Source organism: Palaemon carinicauda, chromosome 3 (assembly GCF_036898095.1).
Source record: "Palaemon carinicauda isolate YSFRI2023 chromosome 3, ASM3689809v2, whole genome shotgun sequence".
Taxonomy (NCBI): domain Eukaryota; kingdom Metazoa; phylum Arthropoda; class Malacostraca; order Decapoda; family Palaemonidae; genus Palaemon; species Palaemon carinicauda.
The window spans coordinates 180,167,799-180,185,501 of NC_090727.1; the positions used below are offsets into that span (position 1 = coordinate 180,167,799).

A 17,703-nucleotide genomic window follows, 5' to 3' on the forward strand; every position below is an offset into this window, starting at 1 on the left:
TATCTTTTCAGATGTGAGTGCGCTTCTTCATGATGCTCCCATGCGAATGTGTCCTGGCCACAAAGTTCGCCCTTGTGGTACCTTCATGTCATCGGTTGAGACCGACCCCCATCTGTTATGTCCGCCGTGCCGGGGCCGTTGTTGCGAGCAGGTTCACACTGCGACGAATTTAGGGAGTTGCCTGCCTCCTAGTGGGATAAATTTGAGTGTCACAGGAAGAAGGCCAAGATCTTGGTTTTCTTCTTCCCGCACCCCTAGATCTCTTCCTGAAGCTCCTCCTTGCCCGTCTTCCTCAGGGGAATGGTTGGGTAAGAGCGCGGACCATATAACTCCTTGGCAACCTTTGGGTACTGGGGGTTTGATACTTTCCCTAGAGAAACATATTCACCTTCAGCTGTCTGGAGGCCATTCTCTCTTGCAGATGAACTTCAGGCTTGGCCGTCCTTGGGGGTTTCTGCTACCCCTTCGAAGTAATTGTTACTGCTTCTCCGTCAGCGTAGTGCAAAGAGAGATCCGGCCCGTGTGGCCTCAACATCTTTCAACCTGGACATGTGTGGAGTCCATCTCTTACCCTCTCCCGGCCCTTCCTTCAACGGCCTCCTGCTGATAATGAGTCCTCTTGCTATCCCGGGACGACATCGGCGCCTAACCCAAGACCTTCTATTTCTCCGCACAGGCAAAGTTCCAGCTCTCGTGCACACACCTTGCTAGCTGCAAACGTTAGGCAGGATGATCCTCCAGCGGCCAGCCCTCCATTAGCTTGCCGATTTCCAGGACGAGAGACAACACCTTCTCATCCTTCTGGACGATCACCTTCACTAGCTTCACGCTCACTCACTGAACATCGTTTACGGTATTCAAAGGATCATAGAGAGCGCTCGTGATCTCAGTGGTTTTCTTCCCGATGACTCTCTAACTCTAGCGCCAAGGGCTCGCTCCAAAAAGACCGCAGGTTATCACAGTCTGGATGCTCATCTTCCAAGAGACGTTCTTCTCAATCTGGAGCTGAAGGCTCACTATCACGGGTACAACGCTCATCATCAAGAGCCTCAAATTCACGAGCTTTATGTTGACGAGCTGTACGCTCACAATCACGAGCTATACGCTCACGATCACGAGCTGTACGCTTACGATCCCAAGCTAAACAATAGCGATCTAGAAGATCACGATCATGAGCTAAACAATCGCGATTTAGAAGATCACGATCACGAGCAAGACACTCATGATCTAGAGCAAAACGATCACGTTCATAAGTGAGGTGCTGAGGGTCGTGAGCAAGGCACTCATGGTTGCGAGCAGGACGCTCCCGATCAAGAGCAAGATGCTTACCATCACGAGCACGGCACTCATAATCATGAGCAGGTCGCTCATGATCACGAGCAGGCCGCTCATGATAATGAGCCAGGCACTCACGATAGCGATTGTGACGCTTACGATCACGAACAAAGAGCTCGAGTCCAAGAGTGAGAAGATCCTCTTCGCGAGGACGAGGTAGGCGCTCGCACTATCCATCTGCCCGGTGCTCTACACCCCGTAGATCACCTGCTGATCTTTCTCCTAGAGGACCCTTGACCGGACAAGGACTACCCAAAAGACATGTACAGAAGGTTCTCCCAAGGCTACCTCCAGTGCCTTGTAAGGTCTGGGGTGTCTTCTGTAAGCATTCACCTATGCCACACTCTCCTATGTGCTACTCGGTAGCACATAGCTCACCAACGCTGCAGTGGTTTGCGGACTGTGGCTAGATGTAGCACGCAAACTGCCTAGAGTACGAATGCCGACCACACTCCAATGTTCACTACACAAAAAGGTAAAATGATGGAATACCCAAATATCTGGGTAACAGGTCAAAAGAACTGGGCACTGGGCACCACCCCTTGATTTTATACTGGACAAGAGGACCTAGCTAGAACAGTAGTTGCGTAATATTATTCAGAGGTAAGTTGATTTCAGGTTATGTAAGTACTAAACATTAGTTGAAAAGGAAAAAATTTCTAGGCTGGTAACAGGACACGGTGTGGGAGAAAAGAAATATAATAAAAGAGTCTTATTAGAAACAGATTTAATAAGAAAAAAAAATAATTAGGTTGACAATAACATTTTTTGTCAAATTTTAATAATATATAATGTAAATAAAAACTAGTATACCAGTACACTTCAGCCTCAAAATAACAAGATATAAAAATTATTTGAATAACCCCAAAAACAAGAACTATTCAAATGCTGGACACTCGTATGTGTTCCATATAAAAGTATAAACAAAGGCACACCTAACCGTGTTTCTATTTGGGCTAAATTCAAATATGATTTGAATTAGATTGCATGAATATCTAAGGGATTATAATGCAAGGCTGCATATCGGACCTGACTCTACATTCTCACCTCTACGTCAGAAAGACAAAAATATAGTAATAAAAAAAACAAAGCTTACAATCCTCAGTGTTACACCCAAAGGGGAGGGATAATAGCCTACCAAACATTGCATAGTAACATCATAAAATTATGCTACAATCATTTTCAAAGTTTCCAGCTGCCGGCACAAGAAATCGTCACGCTTAATGGAGAACCCCACCACATTACAGTTCAAGATCCACACAGTGAGTGAACAGAGTCTGGTCAAAAAATCTCTGAATATATATTCAACTTTGGGGTTTTCTTCCACTAAAGTGTCCACTGCACTAATATCCTAAGAATTACCCACGTTAGAAAAATAGAAACTATGTGTCCACCAGCTTAAAAAGCAGAGGGGAGTCCAAATCACTCTCGCCGCCTATCTATAACAGGTTCTCCCTAGTTCATCAAGTCTGATAATTTACACGGGTACAGTACCTGCTTTTGACAGTCTTCACCAGGCTGACCAGCAACGTAAACAAGTGCAGGATTATGAAATGTTACTCCTATTCTAGTACCTCTACTTGATTCCCTACTGCTGGTAGGGTGTTGCTTTCATTACCTGTTAAAAGAAACAATAACAGATTAAGGTATTTTCTTGGGGGCACTTGAGGGCTAAAAAATGTAATAAAAATAATTAAATTTGACAATTGTTAAGTATTTTTTTCTAACGTTACAAACAAGGATTTTTTCACTCAAACTATAATTCATTGTAACGCAATGCATTGCTCCCATTTGGAGGCTTCCATCTCCTGCTCCAGCGAGCCTCAGAAGCTACCCCCTCCAGTGCCACGGTGCTATAGGAGCCTCAGAGGCTACCCCCTCCTCGTTCACCATGTATTACTCGTTCAGAAGTGTCATCTACTAGTGATTCACGCACTTTCATGTGCGTAAATTACTTATTATCGTGAGTGAACTTGCCGTTTCTGTGAGTGTCTAATGCACTGATTTCACAACTGCGAGATTAAGCAAGGATCCAACACCTCCAACAAGGTCCTTCGCTACTGACAGCTCTAGTGGTAGGCTGATTCCTATTCTGGAGGGATTCAAGGAACCTCGAACCAGTTCGTGGGTGTTCCCTATCTACTTACCGTCATGTGCGAATCACTAGGGAGCATGCACTTATGCCCAAGAGGTTGTCTCCTAGAGACACTGGTCTTTCTAAATGCCAATCTGGATGGCGTTCTATTCCTCCAGTCCTACCGAAGGAAACTCTAGATTTGTCGAGAGTCAGGGATCTTCCTTTCTAGTTCACCACCTTGATGTCTACACTTCAAAAGTCGCTTGTTGGGAGCCTTCCATTTGCCTGTCCACAGCCGTGCCAACCACTGATAACCCCTAGTATTCTGTTGGAGAAGTCGACCTTGTCATCTTCTGACGCTGCTTCTGGTCATAGGAGTAGATCTGCGCAGAGCAGTACTATTCCTTCAGTACATAAGGCATCTACTGTATATATTGACCAATTACCAAGGACAATTCAGACTGCAGTTGTACCAGTTCTTTTGAGCGAAAAGGTAGCGAAAAGGTAACGGTAAGCAGAGAAGGAGGATGGCGCGTGTTACTCCACTTCACGCAGACATCATACAACCCCACATTAATAGAGACTTAAGTTCTCTCCGGGAGATCTCTATTCACCCCTTCCAGCTTCAGCCTATCAAAGTTGCTCCAGACTAACGTCCGGTCTCCCTTCCACCTGAGAAGGAACAAGTCTCTGTTCCCGAGCCTCAGGAATCTAAGGAACTGCAAGCTGCCTTTAAAACTTCCATCTTAGAGGAGCACTTTCCTCCTAGGAGATTGTCGAAGGATTCTAAGATGATCTCTAAGAATACTAAGGCGAGGGAAGCGCGAAGGCAGGAACAAGCTAGGGATCTCCTGAAGTGGTTCCTTCTCATGTCCCAGTAGACAACCTTGACCTACCCCAGGCTTCTACAGATAAAAGCTTTGAGGTAGACAATTTCCCGGACACTGATAAAGAATACCTCCCAAAGGCAGCGAGTCTGAAGTTTCACTCCTAGGCGGAGAGTAAGGAGTCGGAACATGCCTTCTGGCATGTCCTTGCTTGAATGAGATCCTTTAATAACCTTTCAAATCCTGGAACTGCTCCACAGGAAGGCAAAGAAATGGTTCTGGCCCAAGTATTGGGCACCCAGAAACCTCCCAAGACCAGGCAGTCCTCCCATGGTGAAAGGGATTGACTGCAGCCAGAAGGAAGGCTATCTCTCAGATAGCTGGCACCTCTAACTCTCTGAGAGCAGGTTCCTCTCCTCAATGTCTTCTGCTTTCTCTCCTGTTGCAGAGGAAGTACTCTGAGATCCAGGCCAAGCCTCATCCTAACTTGACTCTTGACCCCTCGGTAGAATCCCTCCCCAGGGGTGTCCTGGTTCAAAGACTAGCTTCGTTGAGGGCCTCCCTTTTGGCATCAGAGCTCCTCAACATAGAGATAGGCTCGAAGTACGCCATGTAGGCTGCTTTGTGGCTTGACCTATGGTTGGGGTCATTGGGCTAGATTGTTCAATCCGTGGACCTTTCCAAGGGTTCAACAAGACTGTCCATAGAATCCTTCCTTTTGTTGGGTACCCGGACCTTAGAGTTAATTTTCCACCATGCTATCAACCTGTGGGCGAATGCAATTCTTAAAAGAACGGGTACTGTGATTGGAAGGTTCCACAGGCAGGTTCCAAAATTAGAGGTTATGGGCCTTCGGAACTCGACCCTCGAGGGATCTTCTGTCTTCAATCCAGAAGAAGTAGAGAGAGCAGGTGATAGCTGGAGAAAATCCTCCAAGGATTCTTTCCTCCACAGAGTCATCACTTTTCGCCCTTATGAGAGCGCTTTTCAGCACCCCAAATATCAGCCCAGCTCATCTTGTCCCTCGACTTCTAGATCTGCAAGATCCTCCAAAGTGTATAAGTGGCCCTTTCCATCTAAGGACCAGAAAGGGACCAAACCTTTCAGAGGGAAGAGAGGTGGTAGAGGGGGTGGTCGAGGTGGCTGTTTCTGCTAGGGAGGGCAATTCTCCCATCAGTGGAAGATGCCTGCAATGCCTTTAGCAGAGGTGGCAGTTTCACTTGGTGGATCCTTGGACAATCGCAGTGATTGGCGTAGGGTATCGCATCCCCTTCATATAATCGCTCCCTCCTCTGACTTGGGATCCAATTCCGTTAAGCTTCTGTAAGAAGGGATCCGTAAAGGAGCTGGCCCTGCTGGCTAAAATCCAGACCATGCTGCAGAAGGGCACTCTCCTGGAGGTCCAGACGGATCTCTAGACTTTTACAATCGACTCTTTCTTGTGAAAAAGGCATCTGGAGGCTGGAGACCAGTCATAGATCTCACCCTTGAACAAGTTAAGTTTGTCCTACAAACTCCATTCAGGATGGAAACAGCAGACATGGTCATCCAGGCAGTAAGACCAAGGGACTTAATGTGCACATTGGATCGCCAAGATGCTTACTTCCAGATCCCAATCTATTCATCTTCAAGGAAGTATCTCAGATTCATACATGAGAACAAACATTATCAGTTCAAAGTTCTTTGGTTTGGTCTCATGACAGCACCCAATGTCTTCACCAGGGTGTTATCCCTAGTGTCATCATGGGCTCACAAGAATGACATTCGTCTCTTAAGATACCTCGCAGATGAACCTTCTTCATTATTGAGACATGCCTCTCGACTTTTATCAGGATCTAGGGATAGTGATAAATCTCGAGAAGTCATCACTGCTTCCATCTCAGAAACTGGTTTATCTCGGCATGATCATAGACACCAACCTTGAGAAAATCTTTCCATCAGACGACAGAGTACACAGGCTGAAAGAAGTGGCACATCCCTTCCTCAGACGAGGTCATCTAACCTCCCTTATTTGTCTTGTTTCCAAAGACCATCTCAGGACAAGATCCCTGCATTGGCAGCTAAAGTCCATGTGGAACCAGTACACCGGCTCCCTGGATGAGCTAGTTTCAGTTAGGTCAAGTAGTGGATGTTCAATGGTGGGTGGCAGAGTAGAACCTCGGCAGAGGACTAGATCTTCTCGTCCTTCCTCCGGAATTGATGCAACGCTGTGGTGTTAATTAACGACAACACCACAGTAATGGCGTACATAAAGAAACAAGGCTGTACCTTTTTGTTACAGCCCCTATGCCATCTTGCAGTAGAGATACTAAGATGGGCAGAAAAGTATTCGGTCATCCGATCAGCTAGCTTCATTCTGGACAAGAGGAATGTGCTCGCGGACAACCTGAGGTGAGCAAATCTGATACAGTAATGCCTCACAACACAAAATTAATTCGTTTTGGAGTGACTTTCGTAATGTGGTTTTTCCTGTTGTGAGTCCCATTTTACATATAAATTGTCTGAATCGTTCCAAACAGTACAAAACACCACATTAAATCATCTTATAATAAAGCTACAGTTTAACCACAATGAAATACTGTACAGCCAAATATATATGAACCATTCACTATACCTAAACTAACTGTTAATACCTGTAAATTAAGTAGTTATTAGAACATAATGCAATGATAAATGGAAAATAATACAATACATACAGTACAATTCTGTACATATACAAAATATACAGTACCATATGTACTGTACTATTATAGTTACCCCTACTCTGTGGCACAGTGTAAAATCCGGACGTCGGACGTCGGATGCCGTCCGGGAGAATAGAAAATCGCTTGTATCACCGGGAAAGACGCGAAAATACACCTCTTTTTTGTGACTGGTAATGTTCACTGATACTTTCTGTTATTTTCTGAATAAATGTTCGAAAAATATTGGTTTATTTTCATGTTATTGAGAATAATCTCAATCGGACGTCAACATTACACTATTCAACTGCCCGCTATTTTACCCTATTAGGATAAAAGCCGGACGTCTAGGGAATTGAGATTATTCTCAATAAAATGAAAATAAATCAATATTTTTCGAACATTTATTCAGGAAAAAACAGAAAGTATCAATGAAAATTACCAGTGTCAAAAAAGTGGTGTATTATGGCGCCTTTACCGGTGATACAAGCGGTTTTCTATTCTCCCGGACGGCATCCGACGTCTGATGTCCGACGTCCGGATTTTACACTGTGCCCTACTCTATAGACAGATACATTTTCTATTGTGTAAACCTATTTTCTTCAGCTTTTTTTGATGGGTTACTATATTATTCTCGGCCTGACTGGCAAATCTCTTTTCTTAACATGAAACATTTTTTGCAATATGAGTCATCAAAATAATCGCATCTCGTATCGCAGAGTGAAAATTTTGTAAGCATATTCTTTCATGAAGAGATGTACAACTGTAGTGGGCTCCGAATGGTATTCAAATCCTCTGATAGCCAACAAAGTCCTGACTTTGTGTGGTTCCCCAACTGTAGACCTTTCCCAATATCCCTTAACTTTAGGCTCCCGTTGTACTGTTCTCCAGTCTCGGACCCTCAGGCTCCATGGCAGGATGCATTTCAACAATGGTGGGACGACATCGATGTGTACGCCTTTCCCCCTTTCTGTTTAATGAGAAGACTGCTCAACAAAACAGAGCTTCCAAAAATCTAATGATGATCCTCATAGCTCCGCTATTACATCATGCAGAGTGGTTCTCGGATCTTTTGCAACTTATAGTAGGTCTTTTGAGAGAACTCCCTCACGACCAGATCTACTTGACCACACATCAACATCTTCCACAAGACCGTCCAGTCTCTTTGGCTTTACACCTGGAGATTATCCAGCATCTCCTCTAACAGAGAGGCTTTTTGCAACAGGTTGCAAAATGAATGTCCAGATACCCATGAAAATCTTCGGCAGCAGTGTATCATACAAAATGGACAGTCTTCTGTGGTTGATGTCGCAGAAGGGGTATTTCTCCCCTTGATGCCACTATTCCAGTAATAGCAGAGTTCCTTGCATACCTTCTGTGAAAGGCAGTGAAAGGCTATTGTTGAGACTTAAGCCTAGCCTCTAGTTTGAATCGAGTAGATCTTTCCTATTCATTGGAGCTTTCCCTACTCATACGGAATTATGAGATCACTTGCCCCAATCGGAGATTAGACCTCATCCTTACAACGTGATTCGCCTTTTGAGATCTTTAAAGGGTCCTCCTTAGAGCCACTACACCATGCAACAGATTGTTATCTCACTTTGAAGACGGCGTTCTACTCGCTTTAGCTTTGGCCAAGAGAGTTAGTGAAAATCATTGTCTCTTGTGCAACATCGCCCATTCAAGGTAATGGGGGAAGTGACACTCAGCTTCGTCCCTAAGTTCATTGCAAAGACTCAAAATCCAGGGGTACTGGACCCTAGATCAGGCCCTTTCAGATTAAGAGTCTACGTTCTGTAACCTCTGACCCAGATCAACTGTTACTGTACCCAGTAAGGAATTTGAAATATCTTAAATGCAATGTAGCAACCCAACCTCAGCTTTCAGCCCATTTTGTTAGGTCAGGTAGGATTAAGAGGAGGGTCACCAAAAATACCATCTCTTCTTCGATTTTCAAAGTCATAAACTTTGTTCTTAATCCTGGCCCTCCTCAAACTCGAAGACCTAGAGGTCATGATATCAGGGGCATCAGTACGTCCCTGACATTTAAACGCAGTTATTCTGTATTGCAAGTTTTACAAGCGGGCATGTGGAAGCATCAAACAACCTTCACCGCCCACTACCTCCAAGACATGACCCACTGGAGACTTGATACGTTTTCTATTGGTCCTGTGGTGGCTGCACAACAAATGGTTTAAGAGTACTCTAGGCTCCATGTTGGACAAGTAGCAGATGGTTTAGGGTATTGGTTACCTGGGTTAAGTCTGGGATGAATGAAAGTATAGCTTGCCTTTTCTTTTCTTCATCATCCCCTCTTTTAGTGAACAGCACCTTGGGTCCCTCTGCAAGTTGGCTTCAACCACTGCAGGTAAGAACCTTTTCCTTTGTGTAACCAAGTATAGTTAATAATTTATTATGCTTGTTTAAGTCCCCAATGCTTTCCATGGGGTAGGCATTGAGAAACATCTATATTATATTGTGTAATAATGTATTCCTTTTTTTAAGAACGTGAGTTTCATATGCTATCTTCCAACACCACACAGGGTGCTCAGGCTGCAATAATTCCCACTTTGTGTTTATTAGGGAGATGTCAAGATTCTCCTCAGGTACAATCTAATACTATACTAAGAAAACCTGGGTCAATGACTAAGGCAGAAGTTTGACTCACCCCCCCCCCCCCTACCAAAGTGTGAGTCATTCATATAAATAACGAAAGGTTCGTTAGTGAAGAAACAAATAGCAAATTTATAAATAATTTATACTTTTCCTTAGCTGTGAAGTGGGAGATGATGAGTGGAGAAGTATTGAATTAAAAGCTCAAGATAGAGACAACAGGTGAAATTTAACCAAGGCCCTTTGCATTGATAGGTGTAGGAGTAGATAACGACGAATACAAACCTGTAGTTATTTATATAAAGAGTTCCACTATCACTTGTCCCCTATAAGTCCCGCCTGCAATAAAATAGTGAGGCAGCTCATCGAGCTATCAGTGGGGATAGGTGGCTGGGGTACCCCCAACCACCCCTTACCTACCCACTACATCAGTGATTCTTAACCTGGGTTCAATCGAACCCCAGGGGTTCGGTGAGGCAGTCTCAGGGGTTCGGTGGAGGTAACACAACACAAATGATTTTAGAGTGGCACTTGCCAAGGTTAAGCCGCGGATTTCTGAAATTGTCTCAGAAAGGCAACAGCAAAAGTCACATTGATTTGCAATAAGCAATCATTGTTTTTGTTTTGAGTGAAATTCATATTTTGTTGATTTTGTTCTTTGAAGAGAATGGTTCTGTGCGCAAATGATGCATTGTTCATATTGTCCACTAATACAGTATATACCTATGTTTTGAATTTGAAATATATGATGATATATTTAGGTGTAGCTTTCTTTGTCTTTCTCTTTATTTCATTTACCTATATATATATATATATATATATATATATATATATATATATATATATATATATTTATATATATATATATATATATATATATATATATATATATATATATATATATATATATATAACGGATTTTGAGCGAAGTGAAAAATCTAGTTTTGGGTATTATAGCCATGTCGTCCTGATGGAAGTTCCTATTAGTAGCTTCCTAAGGGATATATGTACTACGGTGATATTCCCAGAGAATTTTACCTTTAGGTCTCCAGAATTCTAACTCCTGGCGTGAATATCCTTAAAATTTCTCTCAAGGATATCGCATAATATCAGGGGACGTATTCTTGCCACGCCACATAGCAATCTGCGCCCCGAATAGCGTTTACGCTTCGAGGTGGAAAGTGGCAAAATTAAAAGGGGAGCCGTATCAAGGTTACCCTAGTTCCCATACTACTATTGAGTATCACAACAGCGCCATATCCAAGATGGCGGACATTCCTTGTAGCATTGAGCATTGTGCTACAGATACAGTAGTTTCAGGAGGGATTCTGTGTAGATCTTTTCTTTAGAAAAGAAGGGTGGGTCCATCAGGACGACATTGCTATCTCACCCAAAAATAGATTTTTTACTTCGCTCAAAATCCGTTTTTTGGGCTCAAGCCATGTCGTCCTGATGGAAGCATACCAGACCATTAATGTATCTGTGGATTTTCATCGGTGCCTTAACCTTGGGACAATATATCATCTGGACCATTTGAGACAAATGACGTTACCGTTATCCGTCATCATCACTAATCATGAAAATTGTTAGTGCTTCCTGCCCCCTACAGGGAAGAGTCATTCTAGACGGTAGAAAAGGGGCCTCAAGGTTAGCATATATTGTATGAACAAATATAAGTATACACTGGGTATACAAACGGTCTCACGGTTTGTATATATTGCCGAAACAATATCAATGTCCATTATATCTATTGTTTGCAAGCATACAATGATATGAAGTATACTTACATGAGTAAGTCAAAGAACTCTGGCATCTTAAATATGCAAATTGTCGGGCGAATTAGGACGCAATTACACTCTAATAGACATTTATTTCTAATAAATGACTAAATGAATTAACAAGTAAAACAAATGTAGCATGATAAAGGAATTATACATGCGACATATACAGAAATTATTTTCCCTTTTTGAAAGGGAAGAAATGATGAGTGCCACTCTCAGACTGAAGAAAAGTCTTTAATAAAATTTTCCTTCATAATTTCTGTACGTTATATCCTATCGACACTGTACTACGTACACACGACACGAGTGTTATCTGTATAATTCCACACCTGAGATTTTGAACAGACTTAGTGTCACCATGGTAACACTCATTTAAAAGGGGATCACACTAAAAGTGCTGACACCTTCTTCCTTTAATTGACAGTCCCAATCAATTAACTGTTCATCGCAGAATTAGACGACAGGTTTTAATACACTACCTGCCGCCACCACATGGACCTGCTTAACATAGTGTTTGTAGAACACTCTGGATGATTTCCATCCAGCATACGAGCGAAGACGCTCAAAGTCCATATACTGAAAAAAGTTCAGTGATGAAGCAATTTTTCTCAGATCATGACCTGCGGGAGTACTGTCAGGATCTGCTCTGTGAATAAAGTAGCTGAGCTTCGCCCTCAGTTGTTTTAGGGATAAGTTTGATCCAGAGGTTTCTCCTTTAAAAAGCTGTCCTCCCCTGAAGTCTGAAGTTCTACGAAGATAGACCTTTAGACACTCTACAGGACATAGAGATATATCTTCCTTTAGAGGGCAGATTCTCCAGGGACCCTACCTCTAAGTGGGTAGCTCGTTCTTAGCGAGAAAGGTTGGATCAGGAAAGAGATTCAGTTCTCCCACTTCTGTGAACTGAATGTGGCCCTCATCTCTAGATAGGGCCACTATTTCACTAACTCTAGCCCCGGAGGCTATAGCGCACAGAAAAATAACCTTTTGGTTTAGATCCTTGAGGGAACAATCATCATTGTTCACAGATGAGGTATAATGTAGGACCTTGTCCAAAGACCATGAGATGGGCTTTGGCAGTGCTGCAGGCCTAAGCCTTGCACATGCCTTCGGAATCTTATTAAAGATTTCATTTGCCAGATCCACTTGAAAGGCATATAGAAGAGGTCAAGTCAAGGCTGACTTGCACGTAGATATCGTGTTGGCCGCCAGACCTTGATTATGAAGGTGGACAAAGAAGGACAGACTGAAGTTCATTGAAATTTCTTTCAGTAATTTTGCTTTTACAAAGGAACCCACTTTTTCCAAGATGACTCATATTGTCTTCTAGTTGACTTAGACATGTATTCTTCTAAGAATTTTATATTGCATTCTGAGATCCCAAGTCTTTTCCTAACCGCTAGGGCAAGATAATCATGAAATAAAGGGTCTGGGCTCTCTGTTATAAATCGAAGGCAATTAATTTCTGAACCTTCTGAGATAGTCCTGGGTTCAGAACTAGGGCCAGCCTCAGCCTCAGTTCCTTCACTAAAGGGAACCGGTTGCTCTTGGGCTACTTGGGAGCCAACAGAGCCACTCCTCCCTGGAGGGATCTCAGCATGTTGAGGACCTTCAGCAGGAGATTGGATGGGATGAGCAGGAATTCCTGAGTCCATCCCTTCTATACTAGAGACATGATGTCTGTTATCTCCACTAGAGGATCCTCGTATGGGGCTACACATCGAGGTAGATTCTTGATGACGCTCATGACGAAGAGGTCGATCTGCAGCTCGGGGACTTGTTCCCATCTGGGAGAGAATAGGTCTGCATCTGTGGACCATTCTAACTCTATCGGCTTGAGCCCGATAAGAGCATCCGCTGTCACATTTCGGATCAATTGTACATGAACTGCTGATAGGTGCCATCCTTTTAGGTAAGGGATGGGTAACATCACCTAAACTATATGAGACGCTCTCTAGACTTGTCGGTTCCGACGTCTCATTATCGCTTCGATGTCCCAGATGAGCCTGAGGAGGTCTGATCTGCGTGGAGAGAGTTTCTCCACCCACGACAGGACCAACATGGCCTTGGATAGTAATGACCGAATCCCTTGAACTTTCCTCTGATGGGAGTGAATACCCCATTCTTCCGACTAGGCATCCATGCGGATGATCTTCAATAGTCGGGGTAGCTGCAAGGGGACGGTCTTCCATAGGCTTTTGGCCTTTGACCATTGTTCGGGAAGCGATTAGGGAAAGACCGATATCGGCCCTTTTAGATCTCTTCGAGCATTTGATACGTATCTTCTCCAGACTCTTAACGCATCTTTCAGCTGTGCACTTAGCACTGGGTCTGTCACTATTGCGAACTGGAGAGAGTTCAGAACTCCTCCCTGTTAGCGTCTTGGAATCCTGACTGATTACCATAGTCTCTTGACCGACCCTGCGATCTCCTCTTACATCCCCAATGGAAAGGAGAGTTGTTTTGACCACAGGTTTAAATGGTTTTTTAACCATTGAAGCCTTTGAGCTGGAGAGAATCGAGACTTCTTGAAGCTAATCTTGCATCCCCGATGTTCCGGGAACCGGAACACTTCCTTGGATGCTCATAGAACAGCCACTTCAGGTGCTGCCCTCCCCAGCCTTTCGTCCAGGTACATTGTTGCCTGAACCATTTCTAGGCTTGGTTTTTGCGTGACTGTGTCCGCCAATCCCGTGAAGATACTTAGGACTGTGTTCAGTCCGACAAGTATCTTTCCTAGGACATACGTTATCCTCTGTAACTTGAATCCTAGGTAGGAGGAGAGGGGGTGACTGACTGGAAGCTGCCAATAGACATCTTTCAGGTCTGACAAGACTGCGAACACCCCCTTTTTGAAATAAGGTCCATATGTTCAGAAGGATTAACATTCTGAACTTGCTGTTTTATTTGAACTTGTTGAGTGGCGATAAGTCCAGAATGACTCTGAGTTTTCTTGAGTCCTTCTTGTGAACACCAAACAGCCTTCCCTGGAATTCGATGGACTATACTTTCCTTAACTCCTGTAGGCTCTAGAACTCTAAGGTATACTCTTCCAGGAGGGGGTTGGAGTGTAGGAAGAGTTGAGGAAATGATGGTGGAGGCATATCTCTTTTCCATCCTAGTCCCATCTTGATTAGGCCTTGGACCCAAGGATCGAAGGTCCAGCGATCCTGAAGGAACCTCCCTCCTACCAGAAGCATCTCTTTGCTTCGCCTGATCAGAGGGTTTACATATTCGACTTTTGGAGAAGTCCTATGTTCTCCGTGGTGGCCTTCTTAATCACCTCTCTAACTATCTCGTTTGGAATGAGGTCTCTACCCCAGATGTTGGAAGATATTAGCTTCCTGGTTTCGTGTTTCACTGTTGCGGCAGCAAACACAAACTCCCTACAGGCTCTCCTAGCCTTCATAAAGGCATAAAAGTCTTTTACTAAGGTGGCCATATTCATTTTGGCCAAGACCATGAGCATGTCTGGGGTACTTTGATGGTCTGAACACAACTCTCTGCAGTTCTGTAGGGATAGGGAGGCTGCAAGTCTCTCCTTTGTCTCATGTTCCTTGCCCAAAAGAAACTCAGATAGTTTAGGGAGATTCTTGCTAAACTGTCGTCTAGCGACATCCGCGTCTAGTCTTCCTACTGAAAAGGTTAAGTGGACTTTATTCTAATCCTTCTCCTGCATGGGAAGGGCTGGTGACAGAGGCTTGCACTCTTCGAGTGCAGGACATGGTCTACCTGCCTCCACTGCCTTGGCAACAGATTTAAATGCCTTCCACGTAAAGGGGAATGATATTGAAGCAGGAGCAAGAAAGGAAGGGTGTCTGTTACTTAGTGTGAACACTTTCGACACCGACTAACCCGCCTTTCTCAGGCTACTTGACAAGATAGCCTGTGCCTTATTATGGTTGAGAATCATGACCTCCTTCAGTTCCGTTTCTTCTCTTGACGTTGGTTCATGCCTCAATCGAATGAAGCAATTAGGGAAAGCGTCAAAGCTTGGCCAAAACTGGATTTCATCCAAAGGAACAGCACCCATCTTCTCCGAGATGTAGAGTTTGCCGTTTAAAATCAGCATAAGCTCTGCAAACCTCCAGGGATTGGTTTTGGAGCATGTCGGAAGGTCTTGATCTCTGGGTCGTTTGTATGACCCTTGGGGAGCGACAAGTGGAGCTTCACAGAGGTCTATCTTGAATTTTGCTTCCTCCTTTTCGTCTTGTTTACGAAAGTTTTCTATTAGACCTTTCATACGGGCCAATAATTGGTCCATTTTGTCTAATAGAGGGGTAGAGGGTGAGAATGTTGATGTTAACGGCTCTAGAGCCAGCACCAGAAGCAATTCCGACACGACATTGTCCACCTCTTCCCGTGGGGGCTTCCTGCCCTCCGTCCCAAGGGCTACCTGGCCGCAGGGAGGTGTAAATTGTGCCTGGGGCACCACTATCTCCTTACTTGCTTTCAGGAATAGTAAGCTACGCATTCTATCATTAGGTAGGTATGGTCCCGGAGAGATTTTCTGGAATCCTCTCACCCAGTTGCATAGTTTCTTACGAGCAGCATCCCTAGACTCCATCGACTTGGGATTCTCGAAACCCTCGGACATTAAGGTCTGACATACATTGCAAACTTGAGGGTTCCAATAATGCAGAGATTCGGAAATAATATTGCAGGAGGCATGTAACCTGCATGTATTATGACCATAAAAGTACTTACTCTTGATATTGCAGAAGACTGCAACACATGTCATCTGGGGTTCCTCATGTAAAGAAAGGAAAGCAAAATGAGTATACAATTGATTATCTCACTGATAAGCAATATGTAAAAGTCCTCTTTTAACTAAAATAGCTTAGGATAGTAAGCTTGGAAGGGATAGTGGGAGACACATACTTGTGTCTCCCATGCAAGCAAATGCTGTTACCTCCCCTCAGTATTAACTATAAAGAGATTCCTCTATCAAGGAACTCTAACAAAAGGATTCTAACCCCTAGGGGTAGAAAAGTGTACAAGTCACTGCCCCTTTATATTCTTCAACACTGTGGGGTAAGGATGACTGATATCTAATCAGAGTATTGAAGGAATTCTATTCTTTCAATATAGGAACAGTCTCAGCAGAAGCCCGCACAAAGGTACCCAAGATATGTTAGAAAATAACTACTGTATAATCATACTATAGTTTTCTGTTTGCAGTATATACTATATTGCAAATATCGACTACTGTATAATTATATATAATGTAGCTCAGCCAGTGTGCTGCCATTGTGGCAAGCATCTGACAGCACGGTCCAGCCGGCATGACGCCGACTGGACTAGGAAATATAAAAGACATATATTCGTGTATCTTACCCAGCCATTTGCTGTGACCGTCCCTTACAATATTAAAATCATAGGGTTTCATGATCAAGGAAACTCAGGATAAGGGTTCTAACCTTGTAGGGTTAGAAGTGTAATACCGCCAGCCCTTTAAATTATTTAATATTGTAGGGTAATATGAAAACTGATTTCTAATCAGAATATTGAAGAAATTCTATTCTTTCAATATAGGATTGGTCTCAGCAAACACTCGGGCAAGGATACCCAAGATATATTGGAAAATAACTACTAGCATAATATATACAATAGTTTTTCTATCGGCAGTATATCCTATACTGCAAATATACTGACTACCTGTATAAACATATACTGTTATTCAGCCGGCATATAGCCGGCATAGCTAGTCCCTGCCAGCGCAGCCAGCATGCTAGCTAAAAGAGGGAGAGACAGCATAGAGTGAAAGCTGTCTTATTACTGTGTATGCATACACTAATTAAGGAAGTAAATATCTAATTTACTGCTTTTCTCCAGAAAGAAAGTTCAAATGGAAGGGGTGAATGTAACATTCAGGCTTCCATCCAGCCACAAGTACCATCGCCGGTAAGGTACGGCCGGCACATAGCCAGCAGGCTAGCACCCGGCAGTACTGGTACAGTCGGCATATTGCCGGCTGATTCAGCACCTATCTGTGCCGGTTTGGCCGGCATACCGCTGGCCAGGCTAATACCCCGGCAATAGAACTTGTGGCCGGCAGTTCAACGGAGGACTGAAGAACCTTGGTGACAGAAGGGACTTCCCACCAACAGCCATCATGGCTGCCAGCAGCCGCCAGCGGCCGGCAGCCGTCATGGCTGCCGACAGATGACATGGCTGCCAGCAGCCTGCATAGCCGCCAGCAGCCGTCATAGTTGACAGTTTGTAAAAAACACGGCCGCCGGCAGCCAACATGGCCGTTGGCAGTTGTCATGGCTGCCAGCAGCCGGCATAGCCACAGGCCGTTGGACAACAGCTGTAGAGTAGGAGTCTGGCCGGCCCCCGCAATCCACCGGCAACGGTGAGATTGCAGGACGATGGCTCAAAGAAAT

General features: G+C 44.0%; 1 protein-coding gene across 1 annotated transcript in view; it reads left to right on the forward strand.

Moving 5' to 3' along the window:
- Positions 1-17,703, forward strand: part of LOC137638804 (probable chitinase 10) — a 341,653-nt gene that overhangs the window by 201,073 nt on the left and 122,877 nt on the right. The window lies entirely within an intron of this gene.